The sequence below is a fragment of the Pan troglodytes genome, chromosome 8, assembly GCF_028858775.2.
Source record: "Pan troglodytes isolate AG18354 chromosome 8, NHGRI_mPanTro3-v2.0_pri, whole genome shotgun sequence".
In the NCBI taxonomy this organism is placed as follows: Eukaryota; Metazoa; Chordata; class Mammalia; order Primates; family Hominidae; genus Pan; species Pan troglodytes.
Genome location: NC_072406.2, coordinates 73,222,658 through 73,250,042, shown reverse-complemented (window position 1 = coordinate 73,250,042; position 27,385 = coordinate 73,222,658). Strand labels below are relative to the sequence as shown.

Genomic DNA, 27,385 nt, shown 5'->3' with positions numbered 1-27,385 from the left:
AAAATTTTTCTCCTATTCTGTAGGTTGCCTGCTCACTCTGTTGATAGTTTCTTTTGCTGTGCACAAGCTCTTTAGTTTAGTTAGATACCTTTTGTCAATTTGGCTTTTGTTGCCATTGCTTTTGGTGTTTTAGTCATGAAGTCTTTGCCCATGCCTGTGTCCTGAATGGTATTGTCAAGGTTTTCTTCTAGGGTTTGTATGGTTTTAGGTCTTATGTTTAAGTCTTTAATCCATCTTGAGTTAATTTTTGTATAAGGTGTAAGGAATGGGTCCAGTTTCAGTTTTCTGCATATGGCTAGCCAGTTTTCCCAACAGCATTTATTAAATAGGGAATCCTTTCCCCATTGCTTGTTTTTGTCACGTTTGTCAAAGATCAGATGGTTGTAGATGTGTGGCATTATTTCTGAGGCCTCTGTTCTGTTCCGTTGGTCTATATATCTGTTTTGGTACCAGTACCATGCTGTTTTGGTTACTGTAGCCTTGTAGTATGGTTTGAAGTCAGGTAGTGTGATGCCTCCAGCTTTGTTCTTTTTGCTTAGGATTATCTTGGCTATACAGGCTCTTTTTCAGCTATTTTGGAACCAGTAGAAAATTTTATAAATAATTTCTACAAATACAAAATGAAAAAATAGACCTCATATGTCAGATGGATAATTTACTTAAATTCAGGTGCTCATGTTATTATTATTAATTACATCAATAATGATAATGATGATGGTAAGAGTGTCCCATAAAAACTAGCTACCCTGAGCTAATCTGTGGCAAAACTTTATATGTATGATTTTCATTGAATCGTCACAAAAGTTCTCTGAAGTTTTACCGAAATAAAAATGGTGAGTTATGCATATATTCTGGGACGTTTTTTCTGATACTGACTTTGACTCTCCATGCATATTTTTACAAGGAGTTGTTTAGCATTCAGTTGATTATTTTTTGTTATTTGGTCCAACTGCCGTTTAGATGATACAGAATGAACATAGAAAACCATAGCATTAATCTTGCACTGTAAAAGCCCTATTTGTATTGTGACAAAAATATAAATGTGAAGTAAGCAGAAAAAAAAAGCTATGTAAGCTCTTTTCTGACCACGGTACTATTAAAAAGTATTTGAGTCTTACGTTGTTTGGTAACGTTTCTATTGTGCTTACTATAAATGCGAAAATAATTATGCTACTGTCCAAAATGATTCTAAAGTTTCATAGTGAACTATTTTTATCAAAAATGTATTAGTTCCTCAGGTAAATGTGAAGCATTGAACTTAATACAATTACCAAGATCTATGAAATACAGAATTAATATTCAATACCGATCTGAATTATATGAATCAGTAAATATTTGATCTAAGGAACTAAAAAGGAAAAATGCATGTTATTATTAATATTCCTGTATCTTGAATAAATACATGACTTGTGGGTGGAATAGTGAGTTTATATACCTGAAGAGAGTAGGGTTTAGTTATGCTGAATATAAGCTGTGACTACCACTCAAATCACCTAAGCCCCACTGTACTCAAAATTAGGAAGCATTTTTAATATAATAAGCAAAATTGGAATAGACTTGTAACCACAAATAACCTATTTTTTTAATTATAGCATTGACAGAAAGGTTGCTATTAACTATTACAGGCAAACAGTCAGTGATCACTATGACATTTTGCTAAATGACAGCAAGCTTCATCCACAGCATTGGATGATGCCCTGACCAGATACAACTGGAGAGTGCACTGGAAATACAGTCTTTGAGTAATGATTTTACCCAGTTGGCCTTCTATGTGTCAATCAAACGGTTGGCCCAGTTTGCCAGTTCTCTCCTTGCTGACATCAGAACTGAAATGGGTTGATGTTTGAAGTCCTATAGTCTTCTCTTAGGTGTCCACCTGAGAATGGAGGAAGGGATTATAAGCCTTATATTCCATTATCATCCAAGGTATTCTTATTCTATTTCTTTAAATACTAAAAGCGTAGCCTAAAAGTGATCCAAAAAGCTAAGTCATATTATGATGTAATAAATGCCTAGTAAACAACTCTAGAACTGAAGACTCCCAAGATTGAAGGTCATAGATGATGATCCTAAACTCTTCTGACAACTGAAGTGATGCTAAAACACACAGACAATAGGACTCTCTTGACCTTCCAAATTCAGGCTGTTCTGATTGATAGAAAATCCTAACTGAGCCATAATGTGTCTCTCTATAAATTCCCCTTACTGGTCCCAGATGTGACCTTTGGGGCTAATGAACTGTCGACTTCCTCTTTGATGCCCTGACAAGCTCCTTTCCAACACTTCACTATTTCTTCTGTTTTCCTTCCTTCAACACCCTACTCACTTTCCCTTGAACATACTCTGATTTTTAATGTTTTACAAACCCAGGGTATTGCAAAAACAGGATAAAGCACAATTAGCAACAGCTCATTCTAAGCACTGTCTTTCTCTTAACACCAAAGTTGCTTTTGTGGCTGCTATATCAGAGTGACACCTGAAATTCCTAAGTGCTTCTCAAATATCTAAGCCAAGTCATATGTGCCCCACCCTGTATCTGCACAGTTGGGTTTAGGTTTTTTGTTTGTTTTGGACCTCCATAGGAGACCTCACATCTATTTCCATTAATGTTACCTCATTAAATTTGTTCCATCTCAACTTCAATTTTATTTTCATTTGGAATGTAGACTGTATTCTAATTCTGTCATCTCACTTACTCACTAAGTGAAATCCTAACTTTGCATCAGCTGCAAATTTAACTAGCATACTTATACTTTCTATTTATTCAAATACCTGATTTTTTAAAAATATTGACAATAACAAGAACACGGGCATCAGTATTAGAAATGTCCTTCTAGACTGCCATCCATTGCCATCTCTAGCTGTGACCATTCAACAAACTGCCAACACCCCTGATGTCTTGCTCATATTTTTTCATCTTAGCCCCAAGGATGCCATGTGATGCCTTGGCGAACATCCTGTAGAAATCCAGATACCCTAATAACCACCATTGGTTAACCTAGTAACTCTTTCAGGGAAAGGAAATGATGTTTGTCTACAAGATCTGTTCCTTAGTGAATCATTTGGTGCCCGGCTGTCAGTCTCACCATGGTTTATTTGAGGCTTACTTATATGTAGGTTTTGAGAAACTATCTCCCTCCCCATTTTGAAAATCAGATCCACATTCAACAATCCTTTGCTTGTGTACACCTCTCCTGCTTTCTGCAGCTCCTCAAAGATGGTCAGCAAGGGCTCAGTAGGTTTCATTGATAGCAGGGACCTCAGCTTACTCATTGTCCCTAGCACCCAGCTCTGTGTCTGCAACATAAGAGATATCCTGCTATTTTTAAGAATCAAAACACTAAAAACTTGTTATTTTGGTGCTCATACTCCTGTTTTAAAACATTGAACTAGGAATTACATATGTCTGGAAACAAAATTCATTTACACACTACATTTGAATTTTGAATTGAACAAAGGAACACTCCTACACCTGACCACATGCCACACCCACTTACCACCCTTCCATGTCATCTTTCTGTGGTTTTAAATGACATTCTCTGGGTTTCCAGAAAGATAATTTACATTTCTCCAGAGACACATTGAGCACCAGTTTTCCTGTAGAGGTGCAGATGGAGCTACATTTGAATTGGCTGGTGAAGAGGTAGGAGAGAAAAGCATGGGGCACTGAAGAAAACAAGAGGAAGGCAGAACAGGGTTCAGAGAAGTGGGGTTGTGGGGAGGTTTCCAATTCAGTCCCTCTGTCCTAGGACTGCAGTCCCTCTGCTCCCTTCTTTCCCTCCAGCGCTAAATTCTCCTAGGACCAGACCCGTTTTCTACCAGCATAATGGAACTTCTCCCTTCCTAGTCATCTTAAGTAAATTTAAGCCAGAACAGGGACATTTTGAGTGGAACAACTTCTGAACACAAGTGAAAGGGTAATATGACCAAATCTCACATTTCAATAAAATTCTGGTAATTTATTTGGATTAATCAAAATATAGAAACACCAGCATTGTCTCTTTGCCCTGGGGTTGCAATCATTTCTAAGGAATAAAGAAATGGATACACAGGGACACAGCTCTCACCCCTGAAGGCATTTAGAATGCAAAGTGTCCTCTTACCCTCTCTTTATTCATCTTCTCTTCCCTCTCTGCAATAGTAGTCTATCGTTTCCCTTCCAAACATCATTCTCTCCTTGACATAAACAACAAAAAGAAAAAAATCTTACAGCTCTGTTTTTTCTCATCCATCAGGATTGCCATCCTCTCTCAGCTGCCGGTCTGTTTTTTGAGGGAACAATGTGTTCCTTGAACCTGAAAAGCAAACAAAGACTGGACACACTGGCTCACACCTGTAATCCCAGCTACTTTGGAGGCTGAGGTGCAAGAATCGCTTGAACCCAGGAGGTGGAGATTGCAGTGAGCCGAGACAGGGCCATTGCACTCCAGCCTGGGCAACAGAGTGAGACTCCATCTAAAAAAGAAAAAAAAAAAAAAACAAGCAAACAAAGAAAAACCTAAATGTATTCTGCTATATATTTTTTTCTAATTGGTCGGAGATCATTTGAGAATTTTCCTTTTTACTTGCTATTCCCTTGCCCGGACTACTACTCTTTACCTGGATTTTCACAGGGCCAATGCATACCGTTCAGGTCTCCGACCTAGAGTCAGTGCCTCCTCAAACCCTGACTGTGGTGTCCGAAACAACCGTACTGCATCGCTCCCTCACCCCCACCCTGCTTTATTTTTCCCAAAAGCACCATTGTTAACTGGAATTAAAGATGTGCCTTGTTTATTTATAATATTTCTCCCCAAGAACTTTGTCGTGCTTACACTTGTATCCCCAGTGCCTGGCGCAGTGCTGCTATATAGAAGTTTCTTAATAGAACACTTGGACACAGGAAGGGGAACATCACACACTGGGGCCTGTTGTGGGGTGGGGGGAGGGGGGAGGGATAGCATTAGGAGATGTACCTAATGTAAATGATGAGTTAATGGGTGCAGCACACCAACATGACACATATATACATATGTAACAAACCTGCACGTTGTGCACATGTACCCTAGAACTTAAAGTATAGTAAAAAAATAAAGATTAAAAAAAAAGAACCAAAAAAAGAAGTTTCTCAATAAATGTGTGCTCAATTAATGAAGCAAAATAGATGGTTTAAAGATTATGTAAAGCAGAGCTACACAGAAACTAGAAAGAAGATCACATAATAACCACTGTAGTGGTTTCTTCATTATAGTTTCCAACTTTTTTTTTTTTAATTAGAGATAGGGTCTGGCTATGTTGCCCAAGCTGATCTCAAACTCCTGGTCTCAAGTGATCCTCCCACCTTGGCCTCCCAAAGCGCTGGGATTACAGGGGTGAGCTACCACCCCTGGCCTCCAACTGTCTTTCACTTCAGAATTATGTGCAACTACATGGTAGAACTTGCTATTTTAAAGTAACTTTTGCTTTTTTTTTTAGAATATAATCAGAATTGCTTTGATCACCTGAAAAGTCACTTTGTAGACAGCTAAAAATATAGACAGATAAACTTGAAAAGAAATTACTCATAATCCTAACATCAGAGAAAACTAATATTAAAAGTTTTTTGGTATGTTTAGAATTTTTGCAAACATCTCAATCTTTTCAAGACATTATTCCTTTCAAATTCTTATGCTATAGAATTCTAGTCTGTTCTTCGAACTTTAAAAAAATCTGTTCTCATAAATTTGCCATATTTGTCTGATTTTTTCAGACCTATCCCCATCACAGTTTTTAAAATTATATATTTATTGTCTGTAAGATTCCTGTTATTTCTGCATGGCCAACCACTTCCCCCGATGAGTTAGAATTTGATTTTTTTTTTAAATATCAGTTCCTCCCTTTATTTCCTCAAATTTTCGAACAATGAAATTGCCAACAAGGCAAGACAATGGCCTATCAGATGTCCTGAGGTTAGCAGAAAATGAATTCTAGGATGGATGGTTAGAGGTTACCATCATAAAAACACTTGTCTCATTTAGTCTTATGACTTTATTCCCCAACTATGGATAGACCATGAGAATTAAGGTAATGGAAAAATCCTGAAGAATTGCCAAGAAACCTGTATTCATTCATTCATTCATTCATTCATTCAGTTATTAATTTTTGAAGACCTATTTTGTGTCAAACATGGAAGCACTTGAAATACTACCTTAGAATCAAAGAGCACATTACTCACAAAAGGCACACCAATTAATTCTCTTACAAATATTTATTGAACACCTACTACATGCCAGGCACCATGCTAGGCACACAAATAGGGAAGAATCATGATACCAACAATACAAACACACTTGAGTTTAAATCTACTACATGCTAGCTTATAAATTGCTGAAGCATTTTTTTCATCTATAAACTGAGGACTTAATAATAGTCCACTTAAAGGACTATTATGAGACTTTAAAAAACTAAGTCATCCAAGAGTCTAGTGATACAGAGATGAGCAAAATAAATGCTCTATTCTCAAGGTACTAGGAGTTTAGTATAAAATATATATAAAACTTAAGCATTTCAATAATACTTATTGAATACAATTAAATTTAATACATGGCAAAATATGCTGCTATAATATTTGTCTTCTCTACTGAATGGTAAGTTTCTTTGTATATGTACAACCCCTAACATAATATCTGATAAGTAATGGCATACTCAACGAATGTTAAATGGTTGAACAAATAGATGCCTTATAAGTAACTCACTCTTCCTGAGTATCACCCTAAAGTTGTGAAATTCTCTCCCAAAGGCAGAGGGTTTATTTCCAGAGACTTCGTTTTAGTATTACTAATTTAAATTCTTCCTTAAGACTTTAGGAATGAAAGAGCAGATTAATTTCTGCCTATAAGGTAGGATTACATTAGATATTATCCCTAATTTTTATAAAGAAGGTTGAAGTTTAATCCACCCTGTAAAAATCACAAGTTGATCTTTGCTCTCCACTTGAAATTATTGAAGCTTCTCTTCCCAGAAATAAGTAACAGTTTGGAAATGTTCGCATATTTTTCTCTGTACAAACTAACTTCATTAAGAAAGACTAAAAGAGCTGGAGTTTCTGGTTTCTGGGGCATTGAAAATGAAAAGCTGAAAGTCTAAACAATGACTAACACATTAGTCATAGTAAGCAGCTGTTTTCTAATAGAACAAGAAATGACATGTTTAAAATGCTGCAGGAAAATTAGGATAGACATAATAAAGAAATTTTTATCTGACAAGAGTGACTCCAAAGCAGGTGGCCTTAGAAAAGCATGCAGTGTAAAGTTTTTAAGGGTTATACAGCAATCCTTGAAGTAATTGTAATTTTAAAATTGTCTTCCTTAATACAAGTTGATTGGATGAGATGACTTCCCAAGGTCTCAAATTTTTGGCTTGAGAGACTTTGCTTATTTTCCATGTGTCCCCTAGAGGGCAGTGGTGGCCCAAAACCCAGGAGAGGGTTTATAATCAGTTGTATCCTCTCTGGCGCCAAACTTCTCTCCAGCCTCTTTGCTAATTCACCTCACAAATCTGTCTTCTGTGAGCAGATTGGCAGTAACATGTTTATTCCTAAGTACCTAACGAGCAAAACCACTACCTATTAGAAAATAACGTTGCATGCATTATATTTTTACAAAGATGGAAAAGAAAAATCTCATTTTGCTAAGATTATATTTTATGTTTGCATGTATTGCCTGCCTTAACACATGCACCAAGGTTGGTAGGTCTTTTTTGTGCATTTTTCATGAATTTGGGGGTAGAGAATGTTGTGAGACAGTGGGGAAAGGTGACAAGATGTGTCAAGGCAAACAAATCAAGGTTTTTTCCCTTCAGTTGGAAATTCATTTTGAAACAATCCTTAAGTATTACTGAATGACTACTCACCCAATCATTTATTCACTGAGGAGTTACCTAATAGTCTAAGAACCATTATTAGATGCTATCGTTGGTAATGTGTGGAACAAAGAAAATATTTCAGGGAACTTGTAATTTGGAAAGTGATACTAAATTACTTGATACAGGTATAAGGAAGGATGACACAGGAAGGTATCCAACTTGTGAATTTTAGTAGCAACATAACACAAAAACCATTACTCCTTTTACAAATGCTTTGGATATCTTTTGGAGGACCACAGATCTGAAATATTTTCCCTGTTCCAATGGAACACATGACCTCATGTTTTAAAGGTGATGACTAACCACAGGAAGCTTCCTAGATAGACAAAGGGAGAGCCTGAATATGCATTTTTCTAAGGCAGAGGCTTTCTGTTGTAATGTTGCTGCCTAAATATTTTATTCTTCTGAGAAACATTTTTATGCAAAGGGTGCAACTTTCAAAGGAGCCTTTTTGCAGGGTTGCCCTAAAAGCCTCTTCTAATACCTGAGAATTTATCTTTCAGGATCTCTTTTATTGTAGTCAGAATATTTGCTGATTAAATTCACTTTCATCATCTGAAATTGGGAGCAACATACAAACCTCAAGTATGCAAAGAAAAAGATTGATGACATCAAAATTATAATTCAGTCAATACTTGCTGAGCCATTTGGGTTTCTGTATGGAGCGGAGGGCAATGAAAATTGCCTACCCATACAGCAGTGAGTGGCTTTGAGAACATTCCTGCCATAACTTTTGGTCAAACCAAATGGTGTGGTTTGTTTATGTGATCACTTGTTTATGCAGATTGCTTTGGTTGCAAATTATACATATTTGCAATACTTGGAAGAATTCTGCCATCACATCTGTAGCCGTGGTCTGTATTACAATCAAGACTATTTAGATGTTAGAAAATAGATTTTCAGTCCTAACAACATGGCTGGGGATTATTTATGATATTCTAACTCTAGATTAGGAATGGCATACATTGAAACTGGTAGATATTTTAAGTGGCATTGCTTTGAAGAGTTAAAGTAGTAAAATCACAGTATTGTCAGTGTACAGGTTACGCTTGGGAAACCAGGACTGACTCAGAAAGAAGACAAAATTGTTACGATGGGACCAGAAATCAGAACATTTTAAAAAACTATTTCTACTTCCCCAAAATTGACTGGGCCAGCAGTTTTTTCCAAGATCATGGTAAATTGTTTTAAGACTTTACCGAAGGACAGAAGCTTTAAATATTTCTTAAATGGAAAACTTCTTTAGAGGAAAACAAAATTATGATAAAGACCTAGAAAATTATTTTATACAGAAAAAAATACTATATAATTTGCTTCTTCCTGAAGTATGGAAATTTCCCTAAAAAGCAACAAATATTATTTTGTATAAAGAGCATACTTTATACATAAGATCCAATTTGGACTTTATAAATACTTTTGACTTTATTTTGCATTTGCAATTTGAGACAAACCTGTAAATGGTTACTGTTAAATGATCATTCTTCCTCCCCTGTCATGTCTGCGCACTTGTATTTATTAGTCATTGGGCATATTTTGATATATTATCTATTGTAGGTAAGTATCTCTTTTTCTGTTGGGAAGAGTTATATTGGTGGTCACAGACAACCAGATTATTTTAATTTTAGTTCCAACAAAGAATTACAGACTGCTAGCTGCATATAAACTTTATAATGCATAGACATTTTCTAATTTGTGGCTCATTATGAAAATTTCCACTTACAACGATCCTATCATTGGATCTCAGGTACAAAAAAAAAGCCATTATAAATGGGCCAGGCACAGTGGCTTAGGCCTGTAATCCCAGCATTTTAAGAGGCCGAGGCCGGCGGATCAATTCAGGTCAGGAGTTTGAGACCAGCCTGGCCAACATGGTGAAACTCCATCTCTATTAAAAATACAAAAATTATCCAGGCGTGGTAGTGCATGCCTAAAATCCCAGCTACTCAGGAGGCTGGAGCAGGAGAATCATTTGAACCCAGGAGTGGAGGTTGCAGTGAGCCAAGATCACCCCATTGCACTCCAGCCTGGGTGATAGAGGGAAACTCTGTCTCAAAAAAAAAAAAACAAAAAAAGGTTATAAATCACCACTGCATTAATAGCATTGCAATAATATATTCATAGAAAAATAACTTATCTTCCTTAGAATGTATAGCTTGTGAAAGCACTTTCATATATACAGCAATGCATTTGAACTTCATGCTAATCCTAGGTGGGTATGGTTAAGTCCCCCCATCTCTAAGAATTTGAGAGGATGGGGGAGCTTCTCAAGGTCACATAGTTTGAAAATTGTTAAGCTGGTTCTCAGACAAGCTTTCATTCTGAATCTAGATCCATGTGACATTCTTATGAGGCTGTATTTACTACATCATTGTATTCATTTTATTGTACAAGGCAGCCTACTTATATGTTCATTTAAATATTCACAATGGTGTTATTATTGTGTGAATGGCAGTATACTTCATGCACCGGTGTTATTTGCCCCTCTTTTGGAGAGGAGAAAGCAGAGCTTCAGCAAGGTCACATAATACATCCAGAATTGTACCGCTAGTAAGCAGTGGAGCCAGGGTTCTAATCCAGATGTGTCCAGCTCTAGGCATACTGTGTCTCATAGTATGTTCTTCCTGAATACAAGGTTTCCTATATGTTCACAAGGACATTTTTGTGAGCTCTATTTTGAGTGTAATTTGCATGGCATGCCACAGTGCCTCTTGAACATCAACAGAAGACCAACTGAAGTCACCTGGGAAGCCCCAGGGTCCTTTGAGAATGACAGCCCCACACCCCTTTCCTTTGGTTGGTTGAAGGGCTAGAAGAAAAAGAGGGGCTGGGTAAAGCACAGTTGACTCTCTGAGTACAGTACAGATAGAGTTAGTGAATCCCCATACTTAACCACCCTCCACCCCCACGAACCCCAAGTCAATGAAAAGATAAAGAAGAGCTTTAGAAGGGGAGAGATTGACAATGACCACAATCCTGCTGTCAGCTCTGTGGACATGATGGTGACAAAAAAATCTTCCTGAAGTGGTAATAACAAGCTCATGGATATTAGCAGTGGTGAGCAACAAGGTAGCTGCCAAGAGGCAGCACCCACTGACATCAAAGGATGCAGGCCATTAGGGGTAGCTGCCAGGGCAGCCCAAGAGGCTACAGAAAATGCAATCTAATTGTAATCATTTCAAGTTCTTTACGACTTGGATTATGATCTCCCATAAATAAGAAAGCATCAGATGTATGGTGGGGACATGATCCAAGAGGAATATAACTTAAACCCCACTCAAGAATATTTCCAGTATTAATATTCCATCCAACCAAATAGTTCAAACTCTCAGACAGATACTATGAATATGACTTTCAGATAAAACAGTCATTTATTTGGTACAATATATTATGTTACAAATACAGATTATTAAATTTCTAGTTCTCTAAGGGGCCATTTTGTTTGTGTGAGTAGTTTATTTACAACTGGCAAGATCCACACGTCTGACTAGACGTCAGACTCTGTTGTGTTACTTACGTAAACATACTATTTGATTAAATTCACCAGCATAATCAATAGGGGGTTCTGGTTGTCACATTAATTACATTCTATGGAAATTCTATGGAAGCATCATTTAATTAGATTTTTCACTTAGTACTTAACAGAGTATAAGAAATGTCATCATAGTTTTTTGCACATGGTAATGAAATCATTGGTACATTACCAAGATTAAATCATACAAGAATGTCTACCCTTCTGTTTTCCTCTCTGCTAAAATTATAAAGCTTCTTACAGTACCACCTGTGATGATAGGCAGGATACACAGAATTTCAAAGCTTTCTACAACACCTACCAATCTCCATGTCAGAACAAATTAGTGTTTCCAGCCTACTGTTTATTATTATGGCATTTTAGAGCTTAATAGCTCAATCTTAACATTAATACATCTGCCTTTATTGTGTGTTTAATATGTGCAGTGAATATGTTAAGTGCTCTATTTACATAATTGTATTTAATCTTCAAAGAAACACTTTGAGGTTTCTTTCCCATTATACAGAGGTGGAAACTGAGGCACAGATCACTTAGATGGGAAAGAATAGAGCCAGGATTTACTCAGTTCTGATTCATTCCAAGTCCCATCTAGTTATTTTTTAGTTGCAGAAACAGGCCCAGAGAGATAAAGTGTCTTTCCAAAGTACACATAACTGGAAAGTGGCAGAGACAAAACTAGCACTCAGGTTTTCTGACTCCTGCCTGTTATTTTTATTGCCAGAGCCATCACTGTAGGACTGAGAAGTTCAGCTATTTGTTTGTTTGTTTGTTTCATTTTTGTTTCAGCCAATAGCAGCCAGGCTCAGAGACATGTGAGCAACATCCATTAGCACTGCTGCCTGTGATGTGTAGAGCAACCACATTTTTAATGGACTGTGTGTCTGAGTCCTTTCTTGTCCACGTAGCTTTTAAAGTGATCTGGAGTAAATCTATTGCTCACTTGGCAATCAGTATTTGGCATTGTTCCTCAAATGGTGGAGTTAGATATCTGGATTTTGCTTTCTCCTACATCCCTGGAAACTTTTTCCTGAGAGTGCCATACTGTAGGTCCGTTTTCCAAGAGCAAGAACTGTGACTGTTTCATAAAGAACCTTTCAGTCTAAGCAGCAAATATGTGGCCATGTCTTTCCCTTGCTTTAAACACTCAGATAAGAGTTTGTTTTGTATTTTTTTAGTCACAGATGGGTGTTACATTTTACCAGTTGCTTATTTGTATCTCTTGAACATATGGTTTTCTATTTTACTAATGTGGTGATTTATGACTGATTTTTGAATGTTGAGGCAACTTTGCATTCCTGACCACTTAGTCCTGATGTACTATTGTTTGTATATACTGGGAGGCAGGGCTCACTGGAGACCACCAAAGTAATAGTTTACCAAAATGAAGATGCCACTATATTAATTACAAAAATGAAGTCTTTTTATTTAAATATCCTACTCTGGGCCAGGTGCGGTGCCTCACACCTGTAATCCCAGCACTTTGGGAGTCCTAGGCAGGAGGATCACTTGAGCTGAGGATTTGGAGACCAGCCTGCACAACATGGCAAAATCTCATTGCTACTAAAAATACAAAAATTTACTGGGCATGGTGGTGCACACCTGTAATCCCAGCTACTCAGGAGACTGAGGTAGGAGGATCACCTCTTCCTAGGCAGTCAAGGCAGTGAACTGTGATCATGCCTCTGTACTCCAGCATGGGCGACCGAGTGAGACACCTTTTTGAACAAACAAACAAAACAACAACATAAACCCAAAAAGCTTCTACTCTGTCTTCTGTGTTGAAGATGTGGTTGATGGTTGATATTTTGTGAGATTCTCCTGAAAAAAAATGTTTTGGAAATCCATATCTATATAGTGTTTCAATTCCAAGTTTTGCCCTATAGATCCATTATTCTTACTCTTCAAATAAAAAAGAAAAATTTTAACTTCTCTGACCTGTGCAATATTAAGATCCCAAACCTCTTAAAAACTAAAATCTGTCAAGTTCCTTTTGCAAGATGGTTGGCTCAGAAGTTTGGGCTTCTAAAGAAGTGAGAGTTTAACATTTTTATATTGGACATATTTTCAGAAAATTTAGAATCCCATTAGTGTTCTTTGTAACATGCTGTGCTCAAAACTAAATTTTTTCAGGCTTCAACCTTATGCATATAAAAATGGGTTCACCTCAAGTTCCTTATGATTTCTTTCCTTTAGAGGTGCTTGACTTTTCTACCTCCTTTAGTTTGACATTGGCTGTTTTGTGTACTGAGTCTTTTCACCACATGTCCCGAGGACCCAATTACTGGCTTTTTAATGAGATTAACTGTGGGGTCTGTATCTGTTCTGGCAGACACTCACAAGTGGTGTCTGCTCACAGTAAGTCATTCCACTTTTCAGTAATATTGTATTATGGATGTGAATTTGAGTTTCATTTAGACTTTCAGTTTTAATCCTTGAACTCCCCTTTCTAGGGATGTGGTATTGCACAAGTGACTTAACCTCCCATACCTCAGGTTTCCTGTCCGTACAGTGGGAATGGTAAATGAGATACAGTGGGAAAAGCACTGAACAGTGTGTCAGCTATGGAGTGAGCATTCAATAAATATCATTACCATTGGACAAGTTATGAATCTCTTTCAATTATTCAGAAGCAGGTTATTAAATTTCCAAGTTATCCAAAAACCTTTTTTTTTTTTCTTTTACCACTACTTACTCACTTGGATCTGCCTTTTAGCACTTTCAATATCATTTTAGCATTTGATTCAGATTGGTTGGTTTTGAGGATGGGAGAAGAGGGGAATTTGTATTGACCGTAAGGCTTGGTGGTGGCTGCACCACTGCACCAATTTGGGAACCATTAAGTCCCTCAGAAGACTACAGTCCTGCACCATATAATGACATTTCAGTCAACTGTGAACAGCACATACGACAGCGGTCCCATAACATTATAATGGAGCTGAAAAATTCTTATTGCCTAGTGCCATTACAGCCATCTGAACACCACACATTACTCACATTCTATGATGCTGCTGCTGTGAACAAATGTACAAAGCTGACGGTCATATAAAAGTATAGAACATATTAATACAATTAGGTACAGCACATAGTATTTGATAAGGATAACAAGGGACTCTATTACTGGTTATGTGTTTACTATCCTTTTTGTCATTATTTTAGAACGTACTCCTGTTTATATATATTTTAAGTTAAGTGTCAAACAGCCTTAGGCTGGTCTTTCAGGAGGTATTCCAGAAGAAGGCATTGTTATCATAGGAGAGGACAGCTCCATATATGTTATTGCCCCAGAAGACAAAATTGTTATAAATATAACAAAATGTTTAAATGAAAAATACTTCATCAATCATGATAGCACATTCTTAGTGTTCAAGACAGCGATATGTTCTTTTTTCAAGCTGTAAACAAGTTTGATGCACATATGGGTTCCTGTTTCCCTTGCATTCAAACTCTGGACCCTTCTGAGTATCTGTAACTGACACACTGTAGACCACAAATTTAGATGGAGGGAATGCTTTCTAATACTGAGTCAGCTGCCTCTCTGCTACCCTAATTACTCTGTTTGATAATAACATTTTCCAGTGGGACAAAATGTGGAGGTGAAAGACAGTGATACTGATGATCCTGACCCTGTGTAAGCCTAGGCTAATGTGTGTGTTTGTGTCCTAGATTTTAACAAAAAAAAAAAGTCTAAAAAGTAAAAACATGAAAATAAAACACTTTTAAAAATAATAAAACTTATACAATAAGGATATAAAGAAGATATTTTTGTACAGCTAAATGTGTTTGTATTTTAAGCCAAATGTTATTATAAAATAGCCAAAAGGTTTTTAAAAATTAAGCTTACAAAATAAAAAAGTTATAGTAACCTAAGATTAATTTATTAATGAAGAAAGAAAAATATTATCTTATGAATATAGTGTAGCCTGAGAGTACAGTGTTTATAAAGTCTACAGGAATGTGTAGTAATGTCCTAGGCCTTCACATTCACCCACTATTTACTCACTGACTCACCCAGAACAACTTCCAGTCCTGCATGTTCCATTCCTAGTAAATGCCCTATACAGGCATACCATTTTTTTAGTCTTTTATTCATATTTTTACTGTACCTTTTCTGTGTTTAGATACACAAATACGGATCATTGTGTTACAATTGTCTACAGGATTCAATCCAGTAACATGCTGTACAGGTTTGCAGCCTAGAAACAACGGGCTATACCATATAGCCTAGGTGTGTAGTAGGCTATGCCATCTAGGTTTGTGTAAGCACACTGTATGATGTTTGCACAACGATGAAATTGCCTAAGGACATGTTTCTCAGAATCTATCCCTGTTGTTAAGGGATGCATGACTGTATTACCAGACTATTAACAAATGAGGCCCACTGTGATATTTTTGCAGAATACCACATCATAGTAGTTCAATGTGTTGAGTGAGAAAATTAATAATTAAAAGTTGTTATAAATGTAACAAAATATTTAAATGAAAAATACTTCATCAATCGTGATAGCACATCCTTAGTTTTCAAGATAGTGATATGTTGTTTTTTCAAGCTGTAAACAAGTTTGATGCACATATGGGTTCCTGTTTCCCTTGCATTCAAACTCTGGACCCTTCTGAGTATCTGTAACTGACACATTGTAGACCACAAATTTAGACTAAGGGAAGGCTTTCTTACACTGAGTCAGCTGCCTCTCTGCTACTCTAATTACTCTGTTTTATAATCAGCATTGCTGGTACACAATAGTCTGGCAATTCAAATGGAAGTATTTGTGCTTTGTAATGATAGCTAGCAACTCTCTGTGGTTTGGGATAGCTCAGGACAGATACTCCTTGAATAATTACCCTGCTCAATCAGAAGGAAGCATTCTTGTTATATTGCTGTGCATGATTGATCCATGTCTGTACAGCATTTTTTTGTTATTTACTCTGATGTTCACAAAGTGTGTTCAGTTAACACATGAATTGAATTGTGGCATTTTAAAACCATAAAGAAGGTTCCCCTTGCTGGCTGGGTGTGGTGGTTCACAGCTGTAATCCCAGCACTTTGGGAGGCCGAAGCAGGCGGATCATGAGATCAGGAGTTCAAGACCAGCCTTGCCAACATGGTGAAACCCCATCTACTAAAAATACAAAAATTAGCTGGAAGTGGTGGTGCACGCCTGTAATCCCAGCTACTTAGGAGGCTGAAGCAGGAGGATCGCTTGAACCCAGGAAGCGGAGGTTGCAGTAAGCAGAGATGGCACCACTGCATTCCAGCCTGGGCAACAGAATGAGACTACATCTTAAAAAAAAAAGAAAGAAAGAAAAGAAAAGATTCCCCTTGTCAAATAAGTATGGGTAGCTCAAGGTGGACTATTTCCCTCTTATAAATGCATAATTTACTTTCACATATAAATGCCCTGAGAACCCTTATTAGAAATTATAATTTTCTTTAAGAAGAGGATAAAATATGAACTATTTCCGAAACTTGACCATTTATGTTAAATAATAAAAGACTATTTCCCTTTTTTTAATAGTTTCACTCAGGGCTGGTACAACAGAACACACTTTGGGAAATGTTACTTGACCAACTTATCTCCTTTTATTTATTAAATTCACTATTTGGGTAATTTCAAAAATAATTTTGTCACATTTCCTTCCATCCAATTTTCCTCCTCTTTCTCATCCTTTTTTTCAAGTAGGTTTCCAGATTTAACAAATAAGAATACGCGACACCACTGACACTTGAATTTTAAACAAACTGAATAATCTCTTGGTACAGGTATGTCCCAAATATTGCATGGGATATTTGAATGTAATGGGGTGTCCTCTATTTTATCTGGCAACCCTAAACCCAAGCCAAATGATAGCCATCAGTGAGTAAATACTAAAACTGTCAGTTTAATTTAATAAGAACATGGAAAGAATTCATTCAGTGCTCATTGAATATGTTTTTAAATATTTCCAAAATAAAAGTGTAAAGCCTTTTTGAGACTGCTATATCTTCTGTATTTTTATAATAATTTCAACATGAAGAGTGTAATAACCCTGGTACTCTGGTCCGTCATAAACTCTTTTACTCCACTCAGAGCACTTTCATTTTACAAAGGAGGAAACTGGACTCAGAGAAGTGACTTGACTTGCCCAAGGAAATTCTCCCACAGGAGCTGATAACTGCCGGGCTTGAGGCATTTTCTACTTTCAAGCCAATGGTCTATATTCTCACCAGGCTAATGTTCATTGTATTTGTAGAGCCAAATAAATAAATAAATAAAACTACACACAAACACACACACACATACACTTTTTTAAAATGTAGTGGTTATAATTAGCCAAGTTCACCACTTTCATTGATTAAACCCCAATAACATGGAATAGAGTTAAAGTAAATTTAAAGCTTAAAATTACACTGGATATAACTTAATGTTTCTTTTAACAGGACATTTTTCTATCTCCCAATATCTCAGTCCCTCATTAATGTGTAGTAGGAAACAGTATAAACTGAAAGTGAATTTCAAAGGGTTTTTCATGTGTCTTTGTGTTTCGATTTATAAACTATTGTTCAGGATATATATGCTTTTTCTTTTCATCATTAGCCACCTCAACTGTTTTATCGAGAAGAAACATCAAGCCCAGAAATATTACAGTATAAACAAGATACTGTTATGACACTAGACTATACTGTTATCACTGTAATAACAGTATACTGTATACTGTAATTACAGTATAAATGATAATACTTATAAAAACAACAGGTGTGATAGATTTCTTTCTATAGAAAACAGAACTCCTTATCTTCACAGTACATGGCATATCACCTCTGTTATTAAAAAGAGGAATTGTTCGGATTGAGGTATTGAAAACTGTTAAGACAAAAGTCGCTTAGGTACTACTTTTCGTTTCCTAGGAGTGTCTCATTTGGTATTCATCCCACACAAATGCCACTGTTTCTTCAGGTGCCATGTAACTTCAGAGAAAGGCATGAGACAAGCCGGGCCTTCAGCAAGGATATGGGATTGGCTAAGAATTAAGAAGAAGGAAGCCTCACTTTAGAACTAATGGGATCTTGTGTGTATAGCTTATTCCCCCACTGGATAGATATGGATACTTAAACATTGAGAAATCTTTATTCTCTACTTGAATAGTTGAGAACAAACGATACACTCACGAGGAGGCTAACCTTACCCATGTTGTCCATATATTTAAATGAAATTTTATAATAACTCCATCTGTTGAAATGGGCTGTGTGTTTTTCCGCATGACTTTCCCATTTTATCTCATCAACCTGACCTTGCTGGCACAAGGTACAATCACTGTAGTATCCTGCTTGTTTCATCAGGAAGTGGAGCAATAGTTTAATTTGTTAAGGAAATCCCAAGGAATGAACTAAAGCTTGCATTGTGTGTTTTCCCACAAATTGTGTTTTCTTTGAATTCGTGGTTGTGAGGGCATATCGCTCATCGACACCTGATCCACAAGTATTGGCTGTTTGTCAAGGACCCCGAGAATACTGAAGTTGTCACATCATAGAGATCAGTTCTCTTCAACTCTACTCAACCTTTAATCTACATGAAACTTTGGATATATAAAATACTAAGGTAGTTTACCTGAGTTTAATATCAGAATTTAAGATGAGCTGTAGCCCATTAGTCTTTCAAGTATATAGGGTGATGTCATGCATTGTAATCAGCAATACTTTGAATGAATAGGGAAGGGTAAATATGAAATGCTAATTATATGAAAGTAGAATCTTTCTCTGTCAGTAGTACCTACTTTAAGATGAATAATACTTTCTAAGTATTTGACCTGTGGCAAATGACTTGCTCTTTTTGATCCTCGGCTTCCTCATCTATAAAATGGGGATAATAGTGGTGCCTCCTTCATTAAGTCATTGTGAGGAGTTAATGAAAGTGAGTGTAAAAGCATTTGGCTCCATGCCCAACACATAGTGGGTACTTACTAAGTGCTAATTAGTATTATTACAGCTTAAAAAGGCAGGTGGTGATCTTGGTGTTTATTATTGTCATGTGCACTAGTCCCATACTTGTTTATGACACTGTAATCTTTGTGAAACATTTTTTATGATCTCAAAGTGCCTTTTCATGGGTGATCAGTGTTGACAGTGATCACAGTAGAACAGATAACACCATAAAAGACAGTTTTAAAATTCCAGCTTTAAAATTCCAGCTTTGTCATAAATCATATAGCTGGCCTTTATATATGAGTGATTAAAAGAAATTATAACTAACTTGTCTTATAAAAGTTTTATCATGTACCGTTCCTTTTTTGGGGGGTGGGGGGCGGTGACAGAGTCTCGCTCTGTTGTCCAGGCTGGAGTGCAGTGTCATGATCTCAGCTCACTGCAACCTCCGCCTCCTGGGTTCAAGCAATTCTCCTGCCTCAGCCTCCTGAGTAACTGGGATTACAGGCACCTGCCAGCATGCCTGGCTAATTTTTTGTATTTTTAGTAGAGACGGGGTTTCATCATGTTGACCAGGCTGGTCTCAAACTCCTGACCTCAGGCAATCTGCCCGCCTTGGCCTCCCAAATCATTTACCATTATTAACAACCATTGACTATGCACTTTCCTGCCCAAAGTGCCATTCAAAGCGCCATGGGGATGGAGAAGCATGAAGCTTCCGTGCCTCTCACCAAATCTTCAAGCTCCTCTAAGATGGATACCGTGACAGGATGTGAGCCTTAGCCTCTGATCCCTGGAATCATCGGCTTATGTTTACAAGCTAAGTGATTGTGCACCTTCAATGCTGATCCTGAAGTGTTTAATGGCTTATGTCACCCACATGTGATGCAGTTAACTACTTGACCATAAAGGGGGAGTTTACCAAATGATAAATTTAGGTCATGTGAAGTATTAAAGTAGGCATAAATATTTACAGAGCTAAGGATACTCTGAAATTGTGTGCAGAGAGAAGGATATTATTGAGTCAAGCGCAAGAAGTGAGGTCATCTTTGCTTTTAGATTAGGAACCATTATGAAAGGAGTGGTGGTGCCAATTAAGGAAAGCCTCACAATTCAGCTTCTTTCCAGGAACTGATGGGTAGGTCTCCTTCCAGGACACTGGTGTTTCTAAAGCACTTGTATTCCTTTTGAAGTGGTATCTATATACAAGTTAGTGTACTATACACTAAATTACTTCAAAAGCTTTGCATCCACATAGTCAGAAGATCAGGGTTAGATTAAATGACATGTATATTACAGATACTTGGTATGCAGGAAAATGTGATATGAACATAGGGGAAATTATTTTTCTGAAATAGGGTGTTTGTGTATGTATTCGTAGTCCACTTATTTTCCTAGTTTCTGCATGTAGTTTAGCTAACTTGTACAGATAGGAGAAGACACAGCAGTTGCAAGTCAACGGCAGAGCAAAACATTCAAACCTCAAATACTAAACTTTCTACCTCATACAATTTGGTGGAAGATTTTATGTATAATACTTACAGTCAGCATTTGGGGAGGGAGGAGTTGGGGGAATGATACAGTTGCTATATTATTCATCTTTGGCACTCCTAAATCAAATGATACCCTATGCTGCACAGCATTGTTTAAGGGGCCTCATAATGAGCCCATTTTTACACTTACGAGTAGGTATAGAGCTTTACATCTTACAAAACATTTTCCACAAACATTATTTCATTTAGTCCCCTTAAGGACTTTTTGGAAAGTTATTATTCTTGTCCCCATTTGACATATGGAACTTTGCGGTGTAGTGGGTTAAGGAAGTAGCACAGAATTACATCCTAGTTAGTGAGATGGCCAAAATACAATACCGTTTTCTTTCTCTTTCTGTTACCCTCTGATCCCTTTAATCTTTGTTTCGTTTTTGGTTTTTTAAACTTGTTTCATAAAGAGAAAGTTATATGAAACAGGTGGTCAGGCAAGATAGCCTTAAATGTGCTATGACACATAAATGTAATTGATTTTTAATTAGGTTAAGTTGAAATCTAGCATTAACACCTTTTGTAATATTAAGAATGTAGTTCATGAAATAAATTTCTCAAATGTAGATTTTTTCCAGTACAAAATCATATTTTTGCTTTTGAAAATGTCAAAGATACACATTATACATTAAATTGTTGTCTTTTTCTTTTCTAGAGTTGTGACATACATGTTTTCCAATCTGCTATGCCATGCCTAAACAAAGTCAGACAGATGACCATAAAAACTGTTTGCTACCTCCTCTTAGGCATGTTGAGCTAGACCAGTGGAACACCATCTTGGTAGGACAAATTTTGACAGAAAGACTGCAGTTAGAGTTGCAGAATTTGCAAAATCACATTTTTACCAAACTCACCCTACCCCAACAGAAAACCTAATGAATGAATCCACACAGAGAGGACTTTAGGCAAACCTACACAAATAATGTAACATGCTATAAGAAAAGGTTACCTTTTGGTCTATTTTCAGTACATAGCCTACATTTCATTGGTGCCCAGTAAAATAGAAACTGCAATGGAAAAGATACTTTGTCTTCATAGAACTAACAATGAAAAGTACACAGTATCTAATGCTTCTGTCTTTAAATAGGTAATCATAGGAAATGCCAAGAATAGATCCATTAGGTTAGCCTGAGTATTTATCTATAAATTTGTTTCCAAAGTTATGCTTTAAAAAAAAAAAAAAAAAAGCTTCACCTGAAAACCACATCAATACCAACAGTCATAACTGGACTGCAAACCTAAGAGTTAATTTCCACCTGTAGCTTTTAGGAAAAATACATTACTTTTTAGTTGATTCCTACACCAAAACTTGCTCCAATTTCCCCCAGAACAGTGGGAAGAAAATAGGAGCTTTAGAGATCTGAAGAGTTGGTCTGAGTAATACCTGAGATAATTCCCAAGTAGTCAAAATCCTGCAGAGCTGGGCCACTCAGGCTGAAGGGTCTTTCACTTTTACCCAAGTGCAAAAACTATGAACACACAGATTCATTCAAAGACAGCCCGTGGTATTTGGGACAGAAAGGGTTAGTGATGGTAGGTTATGCCTTGATGTTGACATATCCATGACATGAAAGCTGGGGAAGGGACCCTAGATGGAAGGCTGGACATCATCTTGTTTGAGACTTGTCTGACTCAGAAGCACCTTGAAGAAGCATCTACTTTAGCAGGAATACTTGAGTGACTGAACGCAATAAGGTATTTTAGGAGAAACAGAGGTCGCAGGAGGTCAAGTCATTTTCTTTATGACCCATCAATACTTAGCATTAATGAAGAGCCTCAGAACAGTCAGTCTTTCCTGTTTGTCATCACTAGCTGGAGCCCAACAGCCTATTAGGCCTATGCTGTCCAGACTGACCTCATTGCTAGAAGCTAACATGTAAAATGATTTGTACAAGGAAGTTGCCACTAAACCACTGCTAAAGGCCAGTGCCCAGCCTTCTTATTCTCCTCTGTAGTCCAGAAGCATTTCCTTAAAAGTCAGAAAATCCATAAGCATGAGCAGCATAAATATGTCACCAGCCTCTTCCTCTTTAGGATGCCAAAAAGTTGTCGGGTGTTATTAAAGCCACTGGCTTAACTGCAAGAATCTACTCCAACAACTGTTTCTCAATATATCTTTCTACCAGACACTTATTCTTTAAAATGGGCCATACATGAGCTTATTCTCTTTCGTGCTTCAAACCCCTGTTAGTACTAGTCCCCAAAATTTCTCTGTAACTCCTGGAACTCATCATCCAGGATAATTTCTTCTAAATAGCCAATGACAGCATCACATGCTGCATCCAGAGCAGAGAGATGGACAGCATGAATCTCTCTTCCTAGGTTAGTCCTGATTGGACAAAGCCACTGCTGTGACCAGCTGCATTGGCCCCGGGAGGCATCTGCGCCTGTCACAAGGCTCAGCCTCGGCTACACGTGGCTAAGGTATCCCTGTTTCTTACCAACCACTGAAATGCAGTCTTATAAAATAAACCCAAAAAGACCCTTTCTATAGGAGTTTTATGTAAGTACTTCTCTTACCTAAGAATGTTCTTGATAAAATTGATGGCAATAGAAATGTTGAACAATATATTTGAGTTGAAAATAGAGTTCCCTTGGGATGGTAGTACTTAATTTGCAATTTGAAAACTCTACCACCCCAGAATGTATTTTTTTAAACTCTTAAAAACTCAACAGTACAAAGACAGACAATCCAATTATAAAATAGGCAAAAGACTTGAGCAGATATTTCAGCAAAGAGGAGATAAGAGTGGCAAAAAAAGCTAATGAAAATATATTCAACATTATTATTCACTAGGGGAATGCAAAGTAACACTACAATGAGTTGTCTCTACACAACTATTATAACAAGTGAAACTTTGTAAAAAATGATGATAATACAAATGCTAGTGAGGATGTGGAGATCTCTCATACATTACTGGTGGAAATGTGAACGGTGCAGCCATTCTGGAAAATGGTTTAGCAGTTTTTTATTTAGCATACAACCTAGCAATTGCATTCTTCCGTATTCATCCCACAGAAATAAAAACTCATGCTCACACAAAACCTATACACAAATGTTTACGGAAGTGTTTTTCATAATATTAATAGCAAAATACTGGAAACTACTCAAATACCCTTCAGTGGGTGAATAGATAAACAAACTCTGATACATCCATGCAATAAAAATTTAATTCTGCAATAATAAGGAATGAACTATTGATACATTCAACACCATGGATGAAATTCAAGAGCATTATGCTTAGTAAACAAACAAACAAACAAACAAAGTCAATCTCAAAACATTACATACTTATGTTCCCATTAATATAACAGTCTCACAATAAAAAAACTCTAGAGATGGAGAACAGATTAATGGTTGGGGATTGGGTGTGCAAATATGAAGGGGTAGTATGAGAGGATTCTTTTGTGATAGTGGAACAATTCTATGTCTCGATTGTGGGTTTTTTTTAATCCTATGACTTTGATAAAATATTTGCCATAAAAGCTAGTCAAAAGTTTTAAAATCACCTTTGTGCAATAGAAAAATGAAAGTGTTTAAAGATACAATGTTGCCTGAATTCCATTTGGGTACCGTTTTTTATGTTCACTTAAAGGGAATGGTACTGATTCTATCAGCAAGCAATGATTTTAGTATACAAAAATGGATCTTTTCATGGAAATAAGAGCAGAGATACATTCATGACAGTGATTACTGGCGTTATTTGATATGATTCTTTTTCTCTCTTTTCCTATTAGCAAAATACGGTCTGTACTACTTGCTGCATTTTCTCCAACTTTTCCCCAGTCTGAGATTTTATAAGTAAAGTTTGGGGCTGCATAGTACCATGTAGCAACGTCTTTCTCTGATCACTGCCCTTGTTTGGAGGGACTTTCCAGAACAATGACTTTTCCTCTGCTCTATCTGAATTACTGTTGATATCAACTTATTTTCTTGAAAGGTCTTCCAGTTTCCCTCAGATTTAGGCATTCAACTAGGTAATTCCAACATGGCTGACTGTTCTTTATCCCCTTTAGAAGGAGCATCTTTTGGAAGCCTGTGAGCTTTGGTGTGCCCTGGGGGTGGAGGTCAAGAGCTGAAGGGTACCCTGCCAAGTGGGGTCTTTGTGTGTCTTTCTGGTATAGGCTCCTGCCTATTATTTAAGAGAAGCATGACACTGAACTTTTTTAAATTTAGAACTGAGAAAATGGAAGAAACTGAGGAAAAGCAGGCTGTTAAAAAGCAGGTCAGTGATAAAATAAGACTTTGGCACAGACTACCCCAGGTGCAAATGCAACTGTCAAGACATCAGAAAACTAACTTCTCCATGCCTGTTACCTCGTCTGTAAAATAATTAGGATAATTATAGCATCTGCCTCATCAGTTGTTGTGGGGATTACACGAGAAAATGTGTTTTAAGCCACCCAACCCTGTGCCCCCCACATATGAGGGCCGCGATACATGTTGATTCCCATTTCTTTTGAGTTTCTACCCTATTTTTTAGCTGCCAGGGCAGTTTGATGAGAAATGGCTTGCAATGAAGAGGACTGATTGCTAGGAGTGAACAGGGTTAATTAACGTTTCCCAAGAAATTTGTACCTGAAAAGAATGTATTTTGTTTAAGCCTTTCAAGATGGAGTCATTTTGCAAAATACTAAGGGAAGTGAGTGTTTTTTGTATTTTTTTTGTTTCTGAGAAGGAGTCTTGCTCTGTCGCCCAGGCTGGAGTGCAGTGGCGCGATCTCGGCTCACTGCAACCTCCGCCTCCCAGGTTCAAGCGATTCTTCTGCCTCAGTCTCCCAAGTAGCTGGGACTACAGGCGTGCGCCACCACGCCCAGCCAATTTTTGTATTTTTAATAGAGACGGGTTTTTACCATGTTGGCCAGGCTGGTCTCGAACTCCTGACCTCGTGATCCGCCCGCCTCGGCCTCCCAAAGCACTGGGATTACAGGCGTGAGCCACCCGCCTGGGCCGGGAAGTCAGTTTTATGCCAAGTAAATGATCACCCACCTCTTGGATATGTTCTTAGAGTAGACACCTGTACTTGACTTTTCACTACCCTCTCTTTCTGATATCAAAGACTAGGGCCTTGGTAACTCCATTTTCAAAGATACTGCCGTGGGAATGACTTAAACAAATGAGGTTGCCGGTGATAACTTTACTCGTAAAAACATTGGATTCCACTATTTTCTGGGGTCTCTGGGGGATTCAGAGGGCACCAGGCAAGCCTTTGACTTCAAGAGAATACAAGCGAGGAAGAGTAGAAATATCCACTGGACTGGAATTCACCTGGGAATCTTGGCTGGAGGGTAATTCATCAGGAAACTGAAGACGGTTTCCTGGAAGAAACTGAGGGACCAAGAAGTGTGTTTGCTTTTAGAATTTTTTTCATGCATCCTGTTTTTGGGGGGATAAGCCAAAGAAGCATCCCTTATAATAGGATGGACTCTCTTTTCCCAGTCCTTCAGTATCTCAGGAACACATTACCTGAGAACTGGTGAGGCCAAGAATGACATTGTTTCCGTCTTTGTATCCCCAGCTCTCTGCACACAGCCTACTCAATAAAGGTTTATTAAATGAATATATTCATTCCTCTGGGTAGCTGAACACAGTTGTGTATTCCCCAGTGATCTCTTTACAGGCTAGGAGTGATGGGTTTTATAAGGCATACTAATTTTAGCAGGCTGACTGAAAGCTCCCCGATGGCAGGGACCCGGTTGTTTGCTTTCACTGTCACCTCTGTAGAGCTTGGCAAGGCACCTGGCATCTTGTCACTCTATAAGCATTTATGCGAATGCATGAAAACTACCCCTGGTTCTGTCCTCAGAACTCACGGTCAGCCTGGAAGAGAGAGAAGTTTCTGTGAGGAGGCATGGGCTGTCTTGGAAGACCAAGACAGCCCATGGAGGCCACAGTCAATTTCACCTCCTCACTCAGCCATTTGCAAGAGGTTATAAATCACCTCTGTACCCGGGTCGGGGTCAGCGGTGCGTCCCTACGCCCCCTGGGGGGACCCCTCCCGCCGAGTCGCGAAGGAAGGTAACCCAGAGTGGAGGAGCCAGCCAGCACGTGCAGCCGCCCAGGGAGGAGGAGGCTGGGCTAATGCAGCCCTTAGTCAGCAGCTGGGCTCGGTTTTGAAACAAAAGCCAATGTCCTCCCTCGGAGTCCGCGGCCGGTCAGCTCCTAGGGGGAAGAAAGCCATGCTGCCCAGCCGGTTAGTGGCCCAACTTACTTTTCCAGAGCCTGGGACAAAGGGCCAGCAAAGGCACGGGAGTGGGTGGGATGTTGGGGCTGGGGTACGGGGACACAGATGGCCCAGACTCTCCCCTCCCGGCAGCGCGGGGAAAGGGCCGGGGTCTCCCATGCTCTGTGTCGGTTTGTCCCGGGCGATCCGCCTCCGTGCCCGGGCCCGTCGGGTCTGCGTAGAGCCGAGGCACCTTTGCCACCCGTGTCCCAGAGCACAGACACACCAGGCCCCGGTTTCATGAATGAAATCCAATCGTGTGGATATAAATAGCCGCGAAGGCTGCTAACGTCACAGTGCGAGCGGCGGCCGC

General features: G+C 38.1%; 1 protein-coding gene and 1 non-coding gene across 23 annotated transcripts in view; one reads left to right on the top strand and one right to left on the bottom strand.

Annotated features, from left to right (window-relative positions):
* The window catches only part of RHOBTB1 (Rho related BTB domain containing 1), a 141,036-nt gene that overhangs the window by 30,203 nt on the left and 83,448 nt on the right, over positions 1-27,385 (top strand). For 4 of the 22 annotated variants that reach the window (XM_063817605.1, XM_063817601.1, XM_063817593.1 and 1 more), the window contains exon 1: positions 26,855-27,042. The gene's annotated coding sequence lies outside the window, so the exon portion shown is untranslated. 22 annotated transcript variants of the gene reach the window in all.
* Positions 1,562-27,318, bottom strand: LOC104008184 (uncharacterized). The gene is made up of 3 exons (XR_010146895.1): positions 27,061-27,318; positions 4,211-4,295; positions 1,562-1,876 (listed from the first exon to the last, which is right to left on the bottom strand). It is a non-coding gene; the product is annotated as an uncharacterized LOC104008184 (transcript).